The sequence below is a fragment of the Pogoniulus pusillus genome, chromosome 9 (assembly GCF_015220805.1).
Source record: "Pogoniulus pusillus isolate bPogPus1 chromosome 9, bPogPus1.pri, whole genome shotgun sequence".
NCBI lineage: Eukaryota > Metazoa > Chordata > Aves > Piciformes > Lybiidae > Pogoniulus > Pogoniulus pusillus.
The window spans coordinates 40,506,372-40,529,915 of NC_087272.1; the positions used below are offsets into that span (position 1 = coordinate 40,506,372).

Here is a 23,544-nt window from a genome sequence, read left to right on the forward strand (position 1 = left end):
TTGTGAGCAGCAGGTCAAGCAGGGCTGCCCCCCTGGTAGGCTCACCTAACAGCTGGGGTAGGAAGTTGTCTTCCACACATTGCAGAAACCTTCTAGCCTGCTTCTTCTCTGCAGTGTTTAAGTGCCAGCAGATGTCTGGTAGGTTAAAGTCGCCCACCAGAACAAGGGCAGGTGATCTTGAGGCAGCCTCCAGTTGCTTAAAGAGTAATAAATCAACCTCTTCTTCCTGGTTGGGTGGTCTGTAACAGACTCCAACCAGGATATCAGCCTTGTTGGCCTTTGCCTTAAGTCTCACCCATAATGACTCAACTTGAACATCTTTGATTTCTACCTCCATCTTGCACATCTATCCCCACAGTGTGCCCACCAGATAAGGGAGGGGGCTTCATAGAGACCCTCGCCTGCTTTGGTGTACTGAACCCTGTTTTTCTGTGCTAGGAGAACCTTGCACCTTCATTTCAGCCTGAGGAAAGGTCCAGCTGACTGGGGCTGAGACTATAAGAGCCATTACCACTGCTGCCTGCCTGATGCTCTGACTTCTCTGCCTTTTGGCTAGGACTTTTCCCTCATTCGCAGCTCAGGGACCAAAGTCTTGCTGCTTTTAGTGTTGCACCACGGCACTGATCTTGGCTTTCAAGTCACATTTCTCACACCAGCAATTAAAGCTGGCAAGGAGCTCATGCTGAACCTACAGTGTGGCTACCAAAGAGCCAGGGCAGGCAAGCAGGCTCTGTGTGCACGACACAAACAAGGGAGCTGAGCTACCTCTGTCAGACTAATAGAGGAGCACGAATTTGTAAAGGCACACTGGAGTTTGCTGTCACAAGGGTGCTGTGGGTCTAAACTAGCACTCACCTTGGCACCTGGCTGGATTGGCAAACGTGAGCTCAAACCTGTGCCCCAACCTCGAGAAGCAGATGGAGCACAGCCTTACAGACTCTGAGTCTCCACTGGGGTAAGACAGGTGAATTTAGCTTCTAGCTTCACACGACTCACAAGTCAAGACAGATGCTGTTCATTCTATGTCTTTGCCCAGGACATGAAGCAGCAACCAGGTTTTCTTTCTGCATATGTGTGCATTTCAGGGAAGGCAGTGCTAGAGCTACACATGCAGGCACTGCAGCAGGCTGGGCAGACAGCTGGTGCAGCCACCTGAGCACCTCTCCATATCATTCACCTTCTGTGTAGCACCAGCATGTGAAGGTAGCAGCATTTACTGGCATCCCTTTGAGCCAGGCATCCCCTCCGATGTTTAGTGCGGTGGTTTCCCTCAAGACCTGGCAGCAGTGTGTTGGGTGACAAAGCAGCCTTAACCCAGCACAGCTCAGAAAACAAATAGCCAAAAGGCTTTCTAGTACCCAAGATTGCTTCTGAGAGAGCTCTGAAGGGTTTCTTGTGACCAAATCGCTTGCCAGACACCTTTCTGTGCAAGACGCTCTAGCTAGCACAGTGTCCCCTCGGCTAGCAGAAGTGGGAGGAAAATCCATTAATCACACTCTGTGATCAACACTGCATCATGCTGCACAGCTGCAGAAGCATCAGACTGGGAGCTCTAGAAGATGGAGAAGGGAAGCGCTGCCTGGTGCTGTCGTTGCCTGATATTGCACATTACACTCCAAATCCTGCAGCAGTCACCCCTGAAAGTGACTCCAGCTCTTCTGGAGCTCTTTCTGCTGACACAAAGATGATGAGCACATGAAGACAACAACACTGAGACCAGTCTGAAAATGCACAGACAAGAGCTTCGTTTCCTTGCCCCATCTCTCTGCCCCATTCAGGATGGTGCAGACAGTGTACAGCAGCAGGGAAACTAATCCCTGCTTCCTCAGGGAGTCTTCATGAAACTTTCAGGATGTTTCTCCCCTCCTGATATCAAAGTGAATAAGATTTGACAGGTGGAAGTAGTAACAGCGAATGCTCTTGCTTTAATTTTCAGGAATCACTGCATGTTATCTCTGCTTTGCATGCTAAGTGCCTAATTAATAGGATACCCAACCCTCTAATACTGCTCAGACAAAGGGACTCATCATTTCTGTGCATAAAGAGGAACATATTAACTAAATCACCAAGAGGTCAAGCTTACAAATGGTTCTTTTGCATCACACCAATGCATGTCTTAACACCTCTGGAGCTTTGTGTTCTCTATAGAACTTTCTCTTTTTTCCTTCCCTTTGCTGAGACTTTTTAATCTCTCAAACAGGCTTTGTTGTTGTCGTTCTATTACAGGGTGGCACTGCAAGAACTTGACTCCATGTGCTTTGGTTGATTTTTTCACTTCTGTTCCAGCCAAAAACACTTACTGATAACTTTAGAAAACTACTCTGAGAACCAACAGCCACCCTAAAAGAGAGGCCTGAAATTGGAAAAGGTGAAGGTGTTGTTAGGAACAGAAGCTTGGAAAGGCAAATAATAATCCTGCAAGGCTGAAGTGGTACAGGAAAATCTTTAGGACCCACAAACTAAAGAAACCAAAAGATTTAAGTTCAGGGATAATGTCACAGCACTGGGGATTTTGGAAGTGTAAAAGCTAGCAACAGTCTTGGGGCATTCCCTAGTACTTCAAGAGCAAACTGACAGAGTGGAGCAGATGAAGGAAGGATGAAAGCAGCCCTCAGAAGACTGGAGGCTTTCAGAGAATTCCAGGATGAAAGACTTGTTTACACCTAGCTCTGTTAGCCTGCAGTCCTTCCAGGCTTTAAACTGGGCCCAAGGAACTACTGAGATACATCTACAGCTGAAAGTGCAGCAAGCTGGTCCGTGGCTATGCAAAAGCAAACTTGAAGCAAAGGCATGAGCCCACCCTGGGTGTGAAGAACCCTCCTGATGGTGACACTCTAAGGTGATCAGTGTGATCAGCAAGCAGTTGCTTGCCTGCTAAAATGGAGTCCAGACTACTTGCAAAAACAGGAACTCTCTCTCTTGGCTCTGGAAGGACCAAACCTTCTCATGGCACAGCCAGGTGAGAGAGAGGCTGGAGGTAGTCACTGGGATGAAGGCAGGCGCAGACTGCTAAAGGTTTACGCTGTTACTCCTCGCTTTCAGCGCAGACACTGGCAAGGCCTGAGTGGCAGCTGAATCTGTTGTGCTGCTCTGCACCTCCTGCAGCAGTTTCTGGTAGCTTCAATAGCCTGGCAGAGCAGCACTGGCCAGACTGGTGTTAGGGTGTGAGGGCAGAGAGAGCAGACAAGGTGTCAAGCACTGCAGTGTGCTCTCACCCAGCTGCCAGGGCACCTCCAGTTTGACTGCAGTAACACCTCCATTAGGGAATGCATTTCACACACCTCTGCCTGCCTGCAGGTCTACCTCAGCTCAGCCCTGTCCCACATCCCAGATTTTCCTCCTGATAATCCTTATCAATCATGCTAAAATACAAGGCACGAGGTTTGGAGCTCTTTTCTGCAACGGTCTTGGGTCTCAGACAACTTCTCCCTGCAGAATGTATTTAATGAGAGGGTACAGTGAGGCGCTGCGAAGGTCGGGAGGGTCTTGCTGGGTACTGAGCAGCAGGAAGCAGATTGGTTTGTTTGTGTTTCTACAAACAGGGATGCTGAGTCCTCTTCCCAGTTCAACAGAACATTCTCACGATCTCAGGGACAAGCTCCATGGAATTTCTCACATAGCAGACTTGTACAAGTCCTTGGGTTGTTTCTTCTGTAACTTCATCTGACAAACCGGATCAGCTCCTGGTGGCTAATGTCACAGTTTCAGAGACCTCAGGGGAAGTTGTGTTTGTGTCAGCACCGAGCCAGGGCTGAACTGCCTTTTGTGTTCCCCCTTCTGTTGACACTCTCATTGTGTGCTGAAAGTCTGCCCCCGGAATGAAACTGGGACATCCAAGCTGTCATTCAGTGCACTGGAAGTTTAATATTTGATCTCTGCTGTACCCTGCTGGTCTCTAACTCAAAGTGGTGATGTGTGTGCTGGACAGGCACAATCACCTCTACCTCTTGTGACACATGCAAGTCCCACCCATGGGAATGACTTTGCAGAGGATGGGACCTGGGTCCATGTTCCCCATCCCGTTCTCTTCAGAAGCAGTTTGCTTTGAGTTTAAAGAAGACAGTTGCTTCAAGGCAAAGTCTGCATCCTTCCTCCTCCTGGACACCAAGGGGGCTGTGGAAGTGCCACTTCTGCTGTGCTAGGGACTGGGCGAGAGGCAGCAGTGTCTGGGTGGTGAAAAGGAGCTACCATTTCAAGGGCTCTTGTTGCAATGTGTGTCAGCAAAGGAGGGAGAAAAACTGTTCTGCACTTCTTTCCTTCAAGGGCTTCTGCCTCTCTGTGAGAAGAACCACACAGCACTGCTGTGCTATAAAATCCACCAGCTCCAGTTTCTTCACCCTGCAGGAACACCCACCGGAGTGTCTCCCAGTGCCAAGAGCAAAGTCCTCCACCTGACTCCTTTGTAGAGGCTCAGTTCCTCACTGTCCCCAGTGGTGGATAAATAAAGCAGAGGACAGGCACCAGCCAAGAAACTGCAATGGCTCACTTGCCATGTCAAAGTGGTTATGGTTCCACCTCCTCCAGGGCATCTTTAGTAAGTATCAGTTTCTGCATCTAGATCTTCCTTCACTGCTGTGTGTGCTGCTTGGCCAGGACCCTTACTCAGCCTTCTATAGCTCATTGTATACCTTTAGTGTGAGGCAGGTTTGGTGGTGACGCAGCTCCTGGGCTGCAGAGGACACACCACAGCTCAGCTGCACCACTTCTGTCTTAGCAAACTACAACCTGGGTAGCTTTTGGGGGAAGAATATCCTTAGTACAGAGAACATTGACTCCCACGTGGAGACATTGTGCTTGAATGAAGTTGCTTAGGATGTTTCTGTCTCATAATACTTCTTTTCTTTCCATATACCATTCTTCCAGTAGATGCTGACAGCCTCTTTTGGTCCTCTAGTGATAGTCTTGAGGCATTTCCAAGAGCCTGGCTGCTATCCACCCTCTATAGGTCTCTGCTGCTCTCTGAATGTGCCATTTTCAGCTGTCTGCTTGGGAAGCTTCATTTCCATATGCTCCAGATTCCAGTGATTCCAAACACACTTTCCCTGCAGAAATTGAAAATCATGTCCCATCAAAAGTTTCTCACATAGAATCACAGAACCAAGCAGGTTGGAAGAGAGCTCCAAGCTCAGCCAGCCCAACCTAGCACCCAGCCCTGCCCAACCAACCAGACCATGGCACTAAGTGCCCCAGCCAGGCTTGGCTGCAACACCTCCAGGCACAGCCACTCCACCACCTCCCTGGGCAGCCCATTCCAATGCCAATCACTCTCTCTGACAACAACTTCCTCCTCACATCCAGCCTAGACCTGCCCTGGCACAGCTCCAGGCTCTGTCCCCTTCTTCTGTTGCTGGCTGCCTGGCAGCAGAGCCCAACCCCACCTGGCTACAGCCTCCCTGCAGGCAGCTGCAGGCAGCAATGAGCTCTGCCCTGAGCCTCCTCTGCTGCAGGCTGCACACCCCCAGCTCCCTCAGCCTCTCCTCACAGGGCTCTGCTCCAGGCCCCTCCCAAGCCTTGCTGCCCTTCTCTCCACACCTTCCAGCACCTCAGCATCTCTCTTGAATTGGGGGACCCAGACCTGGACACAGCACCTAAGGGGTGGCCTGATCAGTGCTGAGGACAGGGCAGAACAAGCTCCCTTGTCCTGCTGCCCACACTGCTCCCAGCACGCTGTCCCCAGGTCATCAGGATCTCAGAAGAGGTGGCAGGGACTTGAAAGCCAAGCTGCTTTTTTCCTCTCTGCTCCCTGGAAGAAAGAGCCTTTCATCTGGCACCTAGAGCACTCCCAGGGAAGTGGCTTTGGTCGTTGCAGCAGATGAAAGCTGAGGCTTGGTCTTTTGCTTCCCAAGGAGTGTTAGGAGGGGGAGCAGAAGCCTCACCAGTGGCACAGGCATTGGAGAGGTTGAGGGGAAAAGGAATAGCAACATCCTGGTTGGAGATGTGGTGGGAGGGGGGAAGAAGAGGGAGTGATCTTAGGTGATGGAGAGAGGGTGGCCTTAGCAGTCTGAAATGAAGTGCCCAAGTGATTTTGAAAACAGTTTTTGTCCCCATCATTTGCTATTAGCTCAGTGACTTTCTGCTCAGCTTGCTGGGAAGCTGTATCCCATCCCAGGGCACAGACTTGCTTCAGGCTCTCTGCTGAAATTCAAGCTCCTTAAAACAGGTCCTGGGCTCAACAGGCATCACCTGCAACTGTTCCATTGAGAAGATGCCTTTTCATTTTTCTAAGAAGCTTTAGCATCCTTTCCCCCTGCTAAAATTTAGAAACATTGCCTGAAATGGATGTGTTTTGGAACAAATCCTTCCTTGACTTTGCTTTGTTTGGTGAGGTGACAAGTCAGGTACCTGGCAACCTGGACAGCTGAGCCCCTTCTTTACCTTCCAGTCTGGAGGAAAGGTGGCGAGAAAATACAGCGACTGTGCCCTTAGACAAAACCCACCTGGGCCAAAGGTGTGACACAAAGGGTGGCAACCAGAATAAAAGAACTTTGGGTGTGACAAGTTTGACACTGTCAGGAGAGATTCTTGGATCATATGGCTCTGGGTACCTTCTGCTAACCAAGATGTTGTGCCCCATGCAAGACTGTACCTGGCATCACCTCCAGTAATGGTTCTGTGGCTTTGTAGGAAGACAAACAAACAAAACATTTTGTTTGCATCGTTGGTGCTAGGACAGCTCCTTATTAAAATCTCTCTAAGATAACTCAGTTGGGAAGAAGTCAGGAGATAAATTTGTTTGCTGAATGTGAAAATTGGTTGTTGCTGTTGTTGCTTTCTTTTTGGTCTGCTTCTGGTTTCATAGCATCAAGCCAAAACAGAAAATGAGGTAGCTGCAGTCTATGAGCTTGTAGCCCGGTGAGAAATCTGTGCCTCCCCTCTCGACTGAGGTATTGAACCTGTTGGGAGCTGCCTATGTTAGGGTGACATCAGTTACTACAGATTAGTAACCAAGCCAGCTAAATCAGGCGTGGAAAAAAGGAAAGATGAAGGATGTAGTGCAGAATGGGTGTGTCTTTGCCAGTCATGGCAGCTGTTAGAAGTGCCTGTTAGATGTTTTCAGCAGCTTTCCCTTCATCCTCTGCCTAAGGTGATAACGGAAAAGAAATGGAGAGGCTTTCACACCTTCTGCCATTCATTCCAGAGGGTGAGCTCCTCTAGCCAAGAGGTGACTAAGAGGCAATGCCAGAAGCGTACTGAGTAAAGCAGCAAATGGAGACAGCAACGGCCTCGACAGCCGCTCTCTTACAAAGAAAGACGATTAAAAGAGGCTGAAGACAATACCCTGCCGAGCGAAGGACACTTGGAGGAAAGCACTAAACTGGGAGCACTGCAGATGGTGCAGGCTTGATCCCTCACCGGAGGTACGGCAGTTTCTCACTGGCTTTAATGAGCTTTAGCCTGGTGTTGCGAGACGAACCCGGAAGCTGGAAGGGGCTAGGAAAGGCTCCTGTGCCTGGGGGCAGAGGCGCACAGCTCCTTCCGCGGGGCTCGGCTCCGCTCCGCGCCTGCCGGCGGAAGGCTTGGCACGGCAAGGCGGCGGCTCGGAGCCGCACAGGAGCTCCCTGCCTTTGATCACAGCAGAGGAGGCAGCAGGATTGCCAGGCTCGTAGCAAGAGACAGGTCTGCTTGTCACCAGCTCGAGTGCCAAGCACAGGTATAAAACGTAAGCACCAGAGAGCTGTTACAAGGTACGCACCCGAGCCTCAAACGGATCCGCTTCGGTAGGCAGAAGATGCTCCGACAGACTGCAGAGAAGAAAGAGCGTTGGGGCTCACCCGAGGGGATGGGAACAGCCTGCTGGGGCAGGCAGGGAAGGTAAAGGCGTGGAAACTTCTCTTCAGTGAATTCTGTTTGATCTGGGGGAGGAACGGGAAGCATGACAAGGGGGATGAACAGGTGTCTCCAGCGTCAGTAAATCTGCAAGGGAGGCTGAAGAAAGCTGAGCACTTGGATGTGGGAACAGAGTAAGAGGCTGAGCACTTTGCAGCCCAGGGCAGGAATGGTGCTTGGGCTGAGGATCCTCTGCACTGGCAAGAACATCTTTAAAGAGTGAAGAGTTCTCAGAGGTGTGTTTGTAGCTTTGCAGGAGACTGTAGAACACACAGAGAAGCCCTGATAAACAGGGGCACAGCAGCAAAGGAAGCAGTCTCCATTGTAGGTGAGAGCTGCAGCTAAGTGATGGCAATAGTGGGAGGGTTGGATGGGACAACTCAGCAGCATGCAGTGGCCAAAAGGCTTGTGCTGAACTCAGGACTCAGGACAGCGCCACCAAAATTACTCGTGTAGAACTGTGAACGTGGCAGTCAAGACAGCACAGCTGCTGACAAGGACAAATCAGCCAGAAGAAATGGGTGCAAAAGTACAGACGAGCAGCGTGTGGTTCTGTATCCCATGTGGAGGAAACAAGAAGAAATAGCCAGCTTCCAGAAAAAAAGTCCTTTGGGGGGACTAATAAAGCAGATTGTATTGGGATAGTAGTGGAATAGAGCCCCTGGATCAGATTTGGAGAGGAAAAAAATGATGTAGAAACGAAGCAAGAGAGTAGGTAGAGAAGATGCTGTTGGTATTGAAGAGACAGCTACAGTTCTACATACCCTGGCACCTCAGAGCTGGAAAAGCTTTCCACTGGTTTGTCACTAAGAAGTGATGCCAGAAATTACAGAATCACAGAATTAATTGGGTTGGAAGAGACCTTTGAGCTCATCAAGGCCAACCTATCACCCAACACTACCTAATCAACTAAACCTCAGCACCAAGTACCACATCCAGCCTCCTTTTAAACATTTCCAGGGACGATGGACTGCAGCACCTCCCCAGGCAGCCCCTTCCAGTGCCAATCACTCTGCAAAGAACTTCTTGCTAACAGCCATCCCAAACCTCCCCTGGTGCAGCTTGAGACTGTGTCCCCTCCTTCTGCCACTGGCTGTCTGGGAGAAGAGACCTTTCAGGTAGTTGTAGACAGTGATAAGGTCCTCCCTGAGTATGACATTAAAATGTGATGAAGATGGTGTCTGGGGGAAGGGGGGGAAGTGTTATCAACACTCATGGCTTTGTTCCTGTTCAGCAGAGGATAGGGTTCTGTGAGACATTTTTCACTTTCAGAAGCTCCAATCTGATCAGTGAGGAGAACTGGTTAGAAAAAGTGTCTGAACTAAGAGCTTAAGGGCTTAAATTTAGAAGAGGTCCAGAGTTTCCTGAAATCAAAGAAATCTGATTTCTAAGCAAGGTAAAAATGTTATCAGAAACTGAAACAGACTCAAACCCCTCCATAGGCCATACAAGGACTAAACGGTGAACTTAGGAAAAGTGGGACAAGAGGTTTGGTTGGGAAAAAAACAAGGAAAGCTGAGTGTCAGAGATCAAGAACTGCAGGGATAAAACAAATACAGCCTAAAGCAGAGCTGAGTTTGATCTGACACTATCGACACCAATAGTAAACATTAACCAAAACCCAATCCCCACAGACGTGCAAAAAGACAATCCCCACAACCCAAAGCAGAAGAAGGAGGAAACCTTCATCTCCAATCTTCCTAACATGGGGAAATTGAAGTAAACTGGAAACCTAGACTGTTAGAAACGAGCATAGAGAGAAATTTCCACTAAGGACTGCTGCTGAAATCCTTACCTAAGCGTTTTGGGCACTGATGCTCTGCGCTGCCAATTAACTCTTACCAGGACATTCGGTGACCTGAAGCAGCACCGCAACAAACAAATCAAGGGCCTGATCTGGAGCTTTAGTAGGTCAGCATGTACTGCCTGCCGCTGCACACAGCTGAAACCAGACCTCAGGCAGCAGCTTCACTTGGCTTAGACAACCCCCACAAGAAAGTTGGCAGATCCCTGATGAACGTTGCAGGTGTCACAAAGCAGGAAACAGTGCCAGGGCCTGGAAAACAGAAGATGCTGTCCTGCATGTGCCCCAGGACCGGACAGAAGTCGGTGGTGCAGGGTGCCTCTCACACATAATAACTCCTGCTTTGATCTCTGTCTCATCAGATAGAAACAGCCGCAGCACAGACATGGTTGAGTGCTGCAGCAGTGGTCCTGAAGGGCACAGGATGCTGCCATACAGCTGTGCTGCAGGAGGGAGTGACAGAGGCTGCCTGGCACCCCGGGGTGTGCCTTTCCAGCAGTGAGGCTCTCAGCTCAATGCAAGTGTCTGCCATGATGAGATTGACTCTATAGACAAATAAGGTGTAGGGATGCACAATGGGAGGGAGGACTAAATGCTGATGTTAGTGGAGACCAGAGGGTTTACAGAGGCCACGGCAGTGTTCATGCAGTAACTGGCAGCTTTCGGTGCTTCAGCAGTGATGCCCTCAACAAAGCTACCAGCTGTGGTGTGTAAGAAGCCAAGAAAACCTCTGCTACAGGTAGTGCAGGCACAGAAAAGAGTTGGGCGTTGCACTCAGCCGTGGTATCTCAGGACTAGACTGCAGAGGCCTCTTTTAATTACTAAGTAATGGACTAATTAATCCTAATTTTTCTAATCCTTTTTCCTTTGCAACTCTTTCCTCCTCCACGACTTTTCAGAAGTTTAAATGTCCAATTGAACGATGCAAGGGAGTTCTCCTTTGTCACCCTCACTTTTACAGACTTCTTTTATATGTCTCGGGCACAATTTCTCTTGCAAAATGGCTACTCAAACACAAAGCAAACCTAAACAGAAACTGGAAAAGGGAAAAGTTAATCTGAATTAAGTGTACAGCTCATGTATTAAAACTCAAGTTACAAACTTAGTGCTTAGTTTTCCAAGATTCTGCAGGACAGATGACCTGAAATTATTGCAGAAACACTGAAAATCATTCAAGCCACCAGTACAATAAAAACAGAGCCCAAACCCCAACAAAATGGACTACAGAAGCTACACGATGAGGACTAAATTATTTGCTCTAGCAATCAGCTCTGTTTCCAAACCAACTTATCTTGAGTTCCTGCTGTGCCTCTTTAGCAGAAATGTTAGCGTCTGGGTCTCTGTCTGGCTTTTGATGTAATTAGTGCTAAAGTTCTGTTCAAAGCACCTCTGAACAAGTTGTCATCCTTCATTGCAGCTTCAGTCTTCAGCAAAACTAAGCTTCTCTTCAAAGCAGGAAACATCAAATGAGTCTCAGCATCCTCAGAAGCAAACCGCAGTGTGATGCTCCCTGCATCTTTCTTGCCATAACCTAAGCACCCTTGCAGCTCAGTGAAAACTAATTCCTTCCTCCAGGACCTCCTGCCAAGGACTGGGAATGCCATGTGGGTTTGAGTTCTTATGCTGCCATCAAATTTCAAAGACCCTCCAGGTAATTTTATTAAGGAAAATGACCCCACTCAGCAGTCCTGAAACTCCACTTCGGTGCACACAAGGGAGGAAATACAGAAATCCAATACAATCCTTTGTGCAAGTGAGTTTAGTCGTTCAGGTTTCACATCTCTGGTGCCACTAGGACTGAAGCTTTTCTGTCGGTAAGCTGCCTGTGCAGGAAGTGTTGTGGGGGCTTTACCTACCTGTGTTAGTAGGAAGTTCTAGCAGCAGAGAGCAAACGTGCAGCTATCCGCCGGCCTGAGACTCCTGTGTATCCGTGCACCCTTCGGCTGCTCTGCCTGCGTGCTGGCAGGCAGCCACCGCACCATGGCACACTACCAGCTGAAATGTCTGCTAGACCACCCCTAACCCAGGAAGCTTTCTGCTGAGCTGTGGAAGGCCCTGCAGCTGGCAGGTGAGCTCAGTGCCCCTGCTGCACTTTGTTGAAGCTGGTGCACACTTTGCTTGGGTCAGTGCCTCCTGCACTGAAACACAGACTTCATCGTGTGCTGGTTGGTTAGAAAGTTCTGGTTCGTGCCCCCTGCACCGCTCAGCACATTTGCCTCCAGCTTCTGGCTGCTGCTCACAGACTTGCTTTGGTTTATGGCATGTCCCTGATGGTGCTTTGGCATTTCCCAGAAGGGTGCCAGTGATGGCTGTGTATTGCCCATCCCTCTTTGGCTTGCCTCAGGTTGTAACACTCAGTCAACCCAACATCACCATGACCATTAAACCATGTCCCAGAGTGCCACAACCACTTGTTTTTGAACACCTCCAGGGACAGAGACTCCACCACTTCTCTGGGCGCCTCGTCCCAGAGCCTGACCCCTCTTTCACTGAAGAACTCTTCTGCAATACCAATCTGTATCTCCCCTGGTGTGACATCAACTCCCTAAGACTGGTGGTAGAAATCATTGCAGTCTTCTTAGGAAGATCTGTAGGAAAGGTCACCGCGAAGACTCTTGCTGCACTCGTTACAGTGTCTGTTTTCCCCTGTTTAATTAGGATCCTGCATGGGCAACAGTTTCATTTGCATGGATTTTCAAGCACTTTTAAGCAGCCTCTTGAGCCATAGAGATCCACACGTGCTGCAACTACCATAAATGCTTGCAGTGTATGAATGGCAGTTGGTTTAAAGCAGGGTTTAAAGCTCATGCTGGACTGGTTGAAGACTCACACCAACTCCCACTGCAGCTAAACTCAGCCCATGAAGATAACGACAATACTCTCAAATTGCGCACCACAGCCCATCAGTTCTCTGCCTCTGCCACAGTGCTGCCGTTCAGCAGGAGCCACAGATAGGCTGTGGATGAGCACATTGATCACTCTCAGCCAATGTATCCTGCCTGGCAACAATCACCGAGTCAGAGAGACGTGCAGCAACAACGCGGTAACCTGCCTTCGGAAGCTGCTTCTCCGTTCCCCACCAGGTGGTGCAGGCACAGGTCCCGAGGCACGCAAAGCTCGCTGGACTCGTTTCATTTTCTCGCCGTGGCTGTGGAAGATCTTACGGCAGACTCCAAAGCTGCCCTGTAGAAACCTCACTTCCGAAGAGGTACGCCGAGTGGCTGCAGCCAGGTAAATAAAGCTTCTGCCTTGCTAGCACTGAGCTGTCTGCCTTGCCACTGGAGCATGGCTGACTTTGGGTGACAAGATGAAGTTATTTTTATTTGAGTGACTTCTAAACTTGTTTCTCCCTCCCTCATTTCCTTACTCTCGGAGGTGGCAGGAAGATTCTCCTGGTGAGTCATAAACCTTGGTTTTCACTTTGTTATTCGTGCCTCACAGTATGAAAGTAGTGCTACCATTTTTGGATGAAGGGCTCTGGCGGCAGCGCTGGTTCCAGGAGCTGCTGCCACGCTCTGATCCCCCAGCGTGCCTGCTCTTGTGTTGCTGCTCCCCTGACCTCCCGGGGTGTCAGCTGTGTAAAACCGAGGGACCACGCAGCCACGTCCAGCCGGCACCAGGACTCCCTCTCGAAACACTGCTCTGCCTTCTGCCCCTCCTGTTTCTCTGCATGTGTTCATGCTTTAAGCTGCTGCCCTCAGTCCACCACAGGGGAATCCAGCAAGCAGCTGAGCAAAGCTGGGACAGCTTGCCAGGGCAAGAACTCCTCATGCCATGCTGTTGGCAAAGCCCTGCCTCTTCGCACAGAGCCTGCTGGCTGCTAGAGAAGCTGCTTACCAGGCTGGGCAAACCCCAGAGCACGGAGAAACCTCTGATTGCCTTAATTCATACCTAGAAATGCAGGAGGTGAAGTCTAGGTGGAGGTGCTTGTCACTGAAAAAGAGTTGAAACTCGCCACAAAAGTTAGGTGGAGCAGATAAATACCTGCGGGGCACTGAAACTCTCTCGCCTCTGTGGAAGCTCTTCTGTTGCCTCAGGAGCACAAAGGGTTTGTTGGGTGCTGGCACCTAGAGCAGGCAGTTCCTAGCAGCCTGGCAGCCTGCCCTGAGCACTGATGAAGAGCTTCCACCGTCCCATACCCAGAGCTGCTTTGATTTACCAGTGGTGCTGCCCAATGGGCATCTGTGTCCTGCCCTCGGATGTGCAGGTATTTGCTTCCTTTTTTTGTCTTGACATTGACAGCTGCAGTCTGGGCAAATACAGCTGGGAAGACACTCACACAGCTTGGAGGCTCAGCACACTTCCACCCCAGCAGTTCTACTGCAAGGTTTATGGGAACCTCTCTGCAAGAAGGGGCAGTAAGTTCACAGCACTTTATACCACTTCCACTCACAACGAGCATTAGTGGCTCACAACCTTACCTAGCTTTTAAGGTTCCCCTGCCCTGGGGGTATGAGGCACCAGGTGAAGGCAGGTATCTCTGTCTACTGTCCAAAACAGAGGTGCAGGGGAACAGAGACACTCAAGTTCAAAGGCTCACCTCTGGATGCAGTGCTTGGGTTTCTTCTGCAGGGTTTTTAGTGCTGCAGATTGTTATGGCCTTAGTATTCTAGGTGTCCATTGCTCAGGTGAGTTAATTCATGGTGCAATGTGCATCTGCTAGAAGCTAACAATGGTTGGCCCAGAGGACTTGCAGGCTCACAACCTAAATCTGCTGAAATTAGCCTCAGATAAATCTCAGCAGGGTGGCCACTGTTCCATTTCGATAGGTAAGCTAAGCAAACTTGCTTCTTTCCTCTCTAGGGGGGGTGGGTTTAGAAAAATCAGTAAAGCAGATGCACGACCAGGAAACAGCTCCAAACACTCCTTTCTCCATCGCTGACCTTCTTTTGATCATCAACCAGTTACAATATCTTCCACAGGAACCATACAAGAAAAGCTCTACAAAGGCTTCATTCCAGACTGCTACAGTTCCATTAGGCTGGAATGGTCTCAAAACATGAAATATGATTGCTATGACATCTCCATAAAGGGAAAACTCGGTTTGGTACTAAAGGCTGGGCAGTAAGAGGACAGCACCAAGCTCCTTTAGAGCCAAGATGCATCTTCTAAATCCCGTTGGAGATAGCTGATGGAAGTGAGGTTTTTTCCTTGTTTCAGCATGATTTCTGGAATGTGCATTCAGAGAGGCTGGTCCATTGGCTTCAGAAGAGGAAACAAAGCAGAAATGATTCCCATTTTGACTCCTACAACAGGGCAGAGAGGGAAGCATGGCAGTCTGTACCTTGGTTACAGGCACATGCTCTGTGGCCCTCAGCAGTAGCTCTGCTCATGCAGAGATGGGCGCTGTACACCCTTGCAGTGAAGGCTTGACAGCTTCGGCTCGGCTCGGCTCAGCTTGCCAGGGCCCCAGCACACTCCCTGGCTCCTGAAGTGATCATTCTTCAGAAGCTCCAACTCCTTTTGCCACTGGCAAACACCCTCTAAGGCACTGCCAGGTTGGAATCACCTCAGGAGGGGCCATGCTGTGCCCAGAAATCAAGCAGGTGCATGCAGAGAATGGGAACCATCCCTTCCTCTTCATCCACAGTTTGTCAGCCTCCCGTAAGGACACTGCACAGCTGGAGCATTTGGCCTTGCTGGAGCAGAGGGATTTCTCCTCCCAGGAGTGTGGGGCTGCCCTGGGAGGCGAGTAGAAGAAGAAAGCTCCTTGCAAGCCAAGTGTGTCAGCTGGAAATGCGCAGAGAGCACAGGTGACGCCTTTGGAGACCAACTGCCTGAGCAGCATTCCAGCACCTGGCTTTATGGCTAAGTACAATTAAGAAGGTACCTTACATGCAAATTATCAAAACACTCTTGATGTACTCATTTGCCCTTGAGGCATTACTGAGAGAAACCCTGAGTTAATAGTAATTACCCCTAGAAACAAACTAAGCAATGGCTCAGCTCATTCCCAAGGGCAAATTCCCTGCGCCAGTTTCCAAACTGCGAAGTCTTTAAGCTCAGCCATTAACATGCAATTTAGATATTGATTATGAGCACTTTAGTTCTGGTCCTCGAGTTGCTCATTAACACCTGCTTATGAAGTCTTATGCTTGCTTCTGAAGTTGAGACGTTCTGGAGCTCTGTGTACAGACAGAGGAATAAGTTTTTATTTTGTCTACTTTAAATGACTTTCTCTGCTTGTGCTTTAAACTCAAACATGACAAATATTGCCATGAAATGTTGCAAAGGGCACTAGAAGAAACTGAATTCCTCTCCAGACATCATGTAAAATATAAGCCTACAGCGGAAACACAAAGGTCTTGCATGAATACTTTGTTTGGGAGGGCCTGATGCTGCCATTTCCTAAACGTTCTTGCTCTGCACAGGACTTGTCCTTAACTGGGCTGGCACCAGCCCTGCTCTTCACCCAGGATTACTCTGATGTAGCAATGCACAGTTGCTCAAAAGGCCCAGTTGATTTCACAGCCTTTAAACTGTTATAACCACTTGCAGGTTATCATTCTATGCCTGGAAGGTGAAACTTTCAACCAGACAGATCTCTCTGAGTGCTGTGTCCAGTTCTGTTGATGTCAATAGCTTATTTTATACAACAAACGTTTGGTGCCACAGATCAAACGCAGACTGCCTTGGTTTGAGTCAGTGCACAAACATCCCTCTGTAAAACTGCAGGTCCTCTTTCCACCTTGACTGTGTCTGGCTGCTCCTTATTATGGTTTATTAAAGCCTTTCTCTGCCGAGGTGGAAAGACCTTTCATGCTATGCAGTTGCTGCTCAAGGAAATACCTCTGCATTGTGGCAGATCACCTTTCAATCTTCTTTTTGACCTGCTGAACAGGTTAATTTTTTAAGTCTCTTCTTCCAAGGCATTTTCTCTGCACTTAGTGATTTTTTGCTTCCTCTCTCTGTCTTCTCCCATTAGTTAATAGTGAGCATCAGCAGAACGTGCAGGGCTCCAGAGCTGCAGTCAGCAGCACCACCCGGAGAGGTTAAGTCCCCACTTCTTTGTAAACAGCCAAGGATAAGCTTACACCGAGGTTACTGTGAGCTACTTTCCTCCTATAAACCCTTTTCAGGATTCCCCTGTCCACGACCAAGGACCACAAATCATCTTTATGGATGTATGAACCATTATTTTCTTGCACATCTCCAGCCTGCTGCATGGTCTCGGGACTCAACTGGACTGCGTTGTTATTATCACCAGGTTCTGGCAGCAGTGTGCTTAAGGACTTCTCTTTTTATAGCACAGTGATAAAAACATTTAATGGTAGCATTCAGCTGCTCCCTGCAGAGCCCTGCTAGAAGCATCCTGATTCGATGATTCTTTGTTAACAGATAATCTGATACAGGATAAGGAGCTGCTCTAGATCTCCTGTATTGAAGTTACTTAGTGTTAATTAGCTAAAAAGCATGTCCAGGGGCAAAAAAAAAATGCCAGAAGACCAACTCTATTAGATTTACAGTTTGTCACCAAAAGGGTAATCTCATCAAAAGCTGGACACAGTCCATGCAGGTATGTGATACCCCCAGTAATTCAACACCCCCAAAGACTTTGCTGCATTTGGAAGTGACTGCCTGGCCACCTGCCTCCATTCCACCAGGACGCTGAAATGTTATGCTTGCAGTCCCAGATCTTTTGATGTGGAGCTGTGGGATGAAAACTGCCCTTTGTTTCTTTCTTTATACTCTTTCATCCACGGTGTGTGATACAATAAAACACACCATGTTGCTTTGCTTCCCTTGTATGCTCCCATGCCTTACAGTGCAGAACCTGTACCCTCGGTGGCACCGTGTGCTTGCTGGCACCTACCAATGTTGTGGCAGGCTAACAGGTCTATTAGATGTCCTGCCTTGCCCCACCCTTCTGCTGATGGGGAAAGCAAGGGCAGGAGGGAAACAAAGGCTCGGGCCATTATGTCCCCTCCCAAAGTGATAAACAGGTTCCCACAGGTGTTGGTGTCTTGCCCAAATAAGGGGCCTGGTTTCACCTAATATGGTCAGCCTGGCAAATGCTATCCTGATTGGTGAATCTCTGTGGCCAAAGGAGCCTTTGCACTTGGGCAAGTAATAGAAATGGAGCTAAGCTGCAAGCAGTCGTGCTGCCTCTGCCTTGCTGTGTGCTGCTCTGCTCTGCCTCACTGCTCTTGGCTTGGACAACGTGTTCTGCTCTGCCTCATGCTTCACAGCAGCTTAGCCCTGATGTTTTGAGCTTGAACTGCCTGGACATGTTAAGTACATCGAGTTTACCAGGAGAAGGCAGTAAGTGCCTCACAACTTGGTAAGAAGTCTTGCAATGACAGGACAAGGAGTAATGGGTTTAATTTGAAGAGGGGAGATTTAAACTAGATGTGAGGAAGAAGTTCTTTGCCGTGAGGGTAGTGAAACACTGGGACAGGTTGCCCAAGGAGGTTATGGACGCTCCCTCCCTGGAGGTGTTCAAGGCCAGGCTGGATGAGGCCTTAAGCAACCTGTTCTAGTGGGAGGTCTCCTTGCCTACGGTGGGGGGTTGGAACTGGATGATCCTTGAGGACCCTTCCAACCTAAACCATTCTATGATTCTAAGTGCCACTGCCATAGTGCTCTCTACACACCTGCAAGAGATCCTGCCTGAAACTCTGCAAACCTCTGTGCCAAGAGGAACCAGGATTGAGTCAGAGATCTCCTGTCTCTTCCCCAGCACCCTGCTAGAGCCTGGAAAGATTTAGAAGCCGTTCAAAGGTTACCAAGAAGCTGAGCAGTTCCAACACTGCACAAAGGAGCCAGAGACTACCTCTGAGTTTGTACTCCACTGCTGTGAGTAGCACAGACTTTCCCTAGGGCTCCAGGCTGCCTATCTGTAAGTGAGGCAAAGACATTTTGTGGCTAAACTTGTCCAATGTTCTGGTTCTCCTAAATGAATGGAGTTTGTGGGTGGGGCTTTTGGAAATAAAAGAACTAGATATTTTATAATTCCTGCCTCAATAATTGTCCCAACCAATTCAACCACGTGCTAAGAGAACAAAAGACCCCAGGTTCAGGTAATTCTGCTGCTCTGTGCTTCTGATACCCTACCCAGTGACTGCTGCGGTGGAGGGTTGTCAGCTGCAGCTAAATGGACACAGGTGCCTCAGTACTTAACTGTCTCACCCTGATGTTGTTTCCCCCAGGCCTTGGGAGCTGCTCAGTGAAGCCTATGAGATGAAGATGCCTACATCCCGCAGAGCTGCCACAAGGACAGGACAGCCACTTCTACAGTTTGCACAGGCAAGTCCACCATGGGGGTTGGTTTTTTTCACTTGATATTAGGTTCTTTTACACTTGAAAGGTAGTGCTGCAGTTCAAAAGTCACAGATATTGTTCTCTGTAGCAATAAGCACAGCAATCTGAGTGAGCACACTTGTCTTGGATGTTAGCTATCTACAGCTCTGGAGGGCAGACAGACTGGCAAACAGCAGCATGTCCTCCTTGCCCCACACCACTCAGGTGTGACGACCCCAGCACAAACACACTCTTCAGCTTAATGCAGGCACAGTAATGATGGGCCTTCAGGAATGAAAGGTTTGAGACTGACTGACCCAAAAGTGGAGCGCTGTGCAATGTGCCTGTCAGCATAAGGCAACTGGTAAATATACTTAACCCAGCATTCAAGTAGCTGTATGTGGACCATCTTAACTGACACCTGTCCAAAGGCAATGTAACAGCCTGCCAAACAGGATGGCAAAGCATTTGTCCTTTGCATTGCTTTGAAGGTCTTGCAAAGCACTGGGTGGAGAACTAGGTGCACAGACTGACCTAAGTATCCTTTTGAGACGTTGCTAAGTCACTTGTGGCAGATGTGCTTCACTGAAAGATTGGTGCAGAGCAAACATTTCTGGCTGAGGTTAGTTCAGATCATCAGGAACGTGTTTAGTAGATTTGATACAGTGTGGTACTCAACTTGCATTAGCTGCAGCCTACAGGCAAGACTGAACTGAAGACCTGGAAACTTAAAGATGTAAGATGTTTAAAAAATGAAGTGGCTTTCATTAGGAGCAAAAGGACCACCAGGTAAGTGTGCTAGCTCCTTCTACATTTAAGGATAGGGCAGTTGGTTCAGAGAGCTGGAAAGGAGCACCTGTGATGTTCCCCAGGCAGGTACCGTGAGGGTGTGTGCAAACTGTGGCTGCCACTGCTCTTGGTTATGCTTTCCCTGGACTCTCAGCTCTACCAAGGGAAGGTTTCTTAATTCATTTGCCAGTGTGTGGAGGTTAAGCCTTCCAACGTTTAACTAGGGGGCCGCAGGTGTTTTGCCTCTTGGGCAGGGCCCTGAAGCTCAATGCAGTTACCCTTCAGAACCCTTATGTGTTTCAACTTCCCTAGTGGAATGGGAATCAGAATGTCCTTGCTGAAACTCTAAAAAGCAGGTCAAACCAGTGATTTGACAGAAAAGCAGTGCAGCTAAGAGCATGAGCCAGGCTGGCCACGAGAACAATCTGCTCCCGGCTTTCTACCAAGAAGGTTCCTGCTAGCCACTCCGCAGGGCAGAGGTAAAGAAAAGCTGATGCACCTTCCCATCAAAGCAAAATTTGGAGCAGGAGCACCCATCTTACAAGAGAAACCTTATTAATGACTCAGGGCAAGTCCTTCTCTGAACTGAATTGATCCTTCTGAGTCTCCTCAAACTTCTCAGGCAGAGAGATGGTGCAGCTCAGGACAGGGAGCTCAGGGTTTGTTTCACCCTGTGTGTTTCCCTTCACGGTTGTTTTTGTTCTCATCTCCTTCTTTATGTTGCATTTTTTGTTCATAATGATAAACTGGTAAGCTCTCTGAAAGTTAATCCCCTGTTAGCTTTGCAGCTTCTATGCTAATCTCTTGTTGGCTTTGCTGCTTGTATCTCTGGAGCTGATTTGCATTCCCTAATCCCGAGCTGAATCTCTTTGCTCTCAGTGCTTATGTTTGCATGGATACCTATTTTTGAAATAATTAGCTGAAGGACTCTCCCCACAGAACGTAACACAGATTGAAGAGATTTTACACAAGCTGATGCTTAAATGGCTTTCAAGACAGCTAAGATTTTTTCCTGGCTTGTCTTTCCATTTGGGAACAGGCAAGCCATATGTTTACAGTTGTTAACACAAGCCCTCGGCTCCAGCTCCAGCACACCATCTCTGAGAAGCTTGCTTCGGCACTTCTGAAGGCTTCCAGCACAAGGACCGACCCTCCCTCATCTGACTTGTGCAGTTCTAGACACACAACTGCAAGGTAAGCAGGGCTGCACTTGTGAGAATCTAAGAAATCCGAGGGCAGCGACAGCCCAGCCAAACCGTGGCAAGGAGAGGTGTCACCGAGGGCAGCGACAGCCCAGCCAAGCCGTGGCAAGGAGAGGTGGCACCGAGGGCAGCGACAGCCCAGCCAAGCCGTGGCAAGGAGAGGTGTCACCGAGGGCAGCGACAGCTCAGTCATCAGTCCAGCTGCAAAGTGAAGTGTGGTTGGTGCCCTCTGTATGGTACTGCAGCCCAGCTCTGTCAGGCTGGAGGAATTCCCTTGGAGTTAGTGTGGCATCAGAGCTTGCTAACTGAGGAGAGGAAAGCAGAAACCAGAGCTCTGATGCAGTGACTGCAGGTGGAGGCAGACCCAAATGTCTTTTCAAAGTCTCCTGACATGACAGACTGCTGTGATGGCTTCTCCAGGACAGCGCTATCCTGAGACCCTGCGGCACACACAGCTCCAGCTGTAAAGCTGGATCAGCTCAGCTGTCTTCACACCACTTGTGCCACTGTGCTGAGATCCAATGCACACAGAAGTGGATGTTTCACACTTGCTGCATGGAGAAGTACTTGTGAGTGGTTTTCTCAAAGAAGAACTGATCAAAAAGGCCGACAAATCCAAATGCACCTCACAACAGTGCTGGCAATGACACTGCACAGAGAGCAGATCAGCTTAGTGGGCAGCTATAAATTGCACTTTTTATGTTTCCATGTGTACCAGAAAATACTTTGTGGTGATTAGATTAATTAGAGTGCTGGGATCTGTTTTTCAAGAGGTTCTATCCTTTTCATGCTTATCTAACAAACAGTGGTGACTCAGCCAACACGTTAACACAGGACAGTTCACATGGTTTTAATTCCCCCCCAACTGGCAGAGATGATTCAATCTACAATTTCCATTTAAGTGCTTAGTAAAGATTGCTAATTTTTTTCTCTCATTTGCCATGATACCACAAACATACCATGCCTGAAGTTCAGTCAAAACATGAACAGGTACTTGTTTGTTTAAAAATGAAGTCCAAGTCCTTGCTTGTTACATCTTTCAAATGCAAGAGAATCCAGAAAGGAGCTTCAAAAGGACAAAGACTTCCTCCCATGTTGTGAAGCCAATTCTCCTAGTGGCAGCAGCTGGAACAAAGGTCACAAAGCTGAGAACCTATCAAATAGCACGTCCATCAGGCTTTGCTTAATCACACGAGCAGTGAAGTCTGCTTTGGCAATGGTCTTCGCCTAACTGCATCGGGTGTTGGGCCACAGCACTGCAGATAAGAGCTGATGATATAAATGGGAGTCATTCAGAGCCTGCAGACTGAGCTACCAGCCAAACAGCATCCTCCACTGCTCTTCCTATTGACTTCACCATGCTCAGTCTCTCCTGAAGACTGGTGACTGACCCCAGTGGAATCTAGGACTGTTTTAGGGCATAAAACAGGTATCAGCAATAGTCTCTCCCATGTTAAACACCAAGACGAAGGTGCCAGCAGTTTGAAGGATATGATCTTTCAGGAACATTAACGTTAAAGGTAATAATAGTTAGAAGCCTAAGAAATTCAGTCTCATTTTCTATCAGCACTGCTTTCTGTGAGGAATAGGTATCCACAGGGATGCAGAAGAAGTCACTAAGAAAATGACAATATTTCACTTTGATTATTGCAGGGCATTAAAATGTTTCCATTACCTTAACATAGGTTTATAATTAGCCTCATAATATGCTATGACTATTGTAATTGACATATTTATGTTGTTGCTTATAATTGCTACGTAAAATATTTAAGATCAGCTTTAAAAATCCTTTTCTTCTGAAAATGTCACATGCAAAAAGCTTCAGCAGGCACGTCTGGTTTTGCTCTGCTGCAGAGATACACTTTAGGTTGCCATGGTTTGGTTTTGCCTTGCTACAACCATTTCATTTTCTAGAACCTGGGGAGCGCCACTGAAAGATGGAACTTGCTGCCTTAAGTGTGGGTTTGGTTAAAGCAACAGACAGCACAGAGGAGTTTTTCACAATCCAACACTGTTGATGTGTGTTTGCAGCCTTTCTTCAAGGCTAAAAACGTTTCTGTGATAGGACAGCTGGCATGCCACTGCATCTAGAGAGAGCAACTTGTGCAGTAAGCTTGGCCCAAAGCTACGTCAAACAGCCAAGCCAAAGCAAGGTTTGCGGCAGGGCTGGCAAACCAGGCTCCTCAAACCATGACTCTGAAGACAGAGATCTGATGAGACTTTTACCCATACTACTAAATGCTGTGCCTAATGTAGCCCTTAAGCATGAAGGTGCGCACAGAGAAAGGGAGGCAGGCTGCACTGAGGCAAGAGCTCTTTGCTTGCATGCACTAACTTTACTGCCACTGTCTGTTTGTTACACACCTGCCTGTCAGATTTCTTTCCAGCCTTCTCCTTTTCTTCAGCAATAGAACAAGGGGACACAGTCTCAAGTCGTGCCGGGGTAGGTATAGGCTGGATGTTAGGAGGAAGTTCTTCACAGAGAGAGTGATTGGCATTGGAATGGGCTGCCCAGGGAGGTGGTGGAGGCACCGTCCCTGCAGGTCTTCAGGAAAAGACTGGATGAGGCACTTAGTGCCATGGTCTAGTTGACTGGATAGGGCTGGGTGCTAGGTTGGACTGGATGATCTTGGAGGTCTCTTCCAACCTGGTTGATTCTATGATTCATCAGATGCTTCTTTT

General features: G+C 48.6%; 1 long non-coding RNA gene across 2 annotated transcripts; it reads left to right on the forward strand.

Moving 5' to 3' along the window:
- Positions 1-15,954: 15,954 nt before the first annotated feature.
- On the forward strand, positions 15,955-23,262 carry LOC135178394 (uncharacterized). Of its 2 annotated transcripts, XR_010303496.1 has the most exons (3): positions 15,955-18,427; positions 18,781-19,660; positions 20,700-23,262. It is a non-coding gene; the product is annotated as an uncharacterized LOC135178394 (long non-coding RNA). The 2 variants fall into 2 exon arrangements; XR_010303495.1 differs by having other exon boundaries at positions 18,781-23,262.
- Positions 23,263-23,544: the final 282 nt, after the last annotated feature.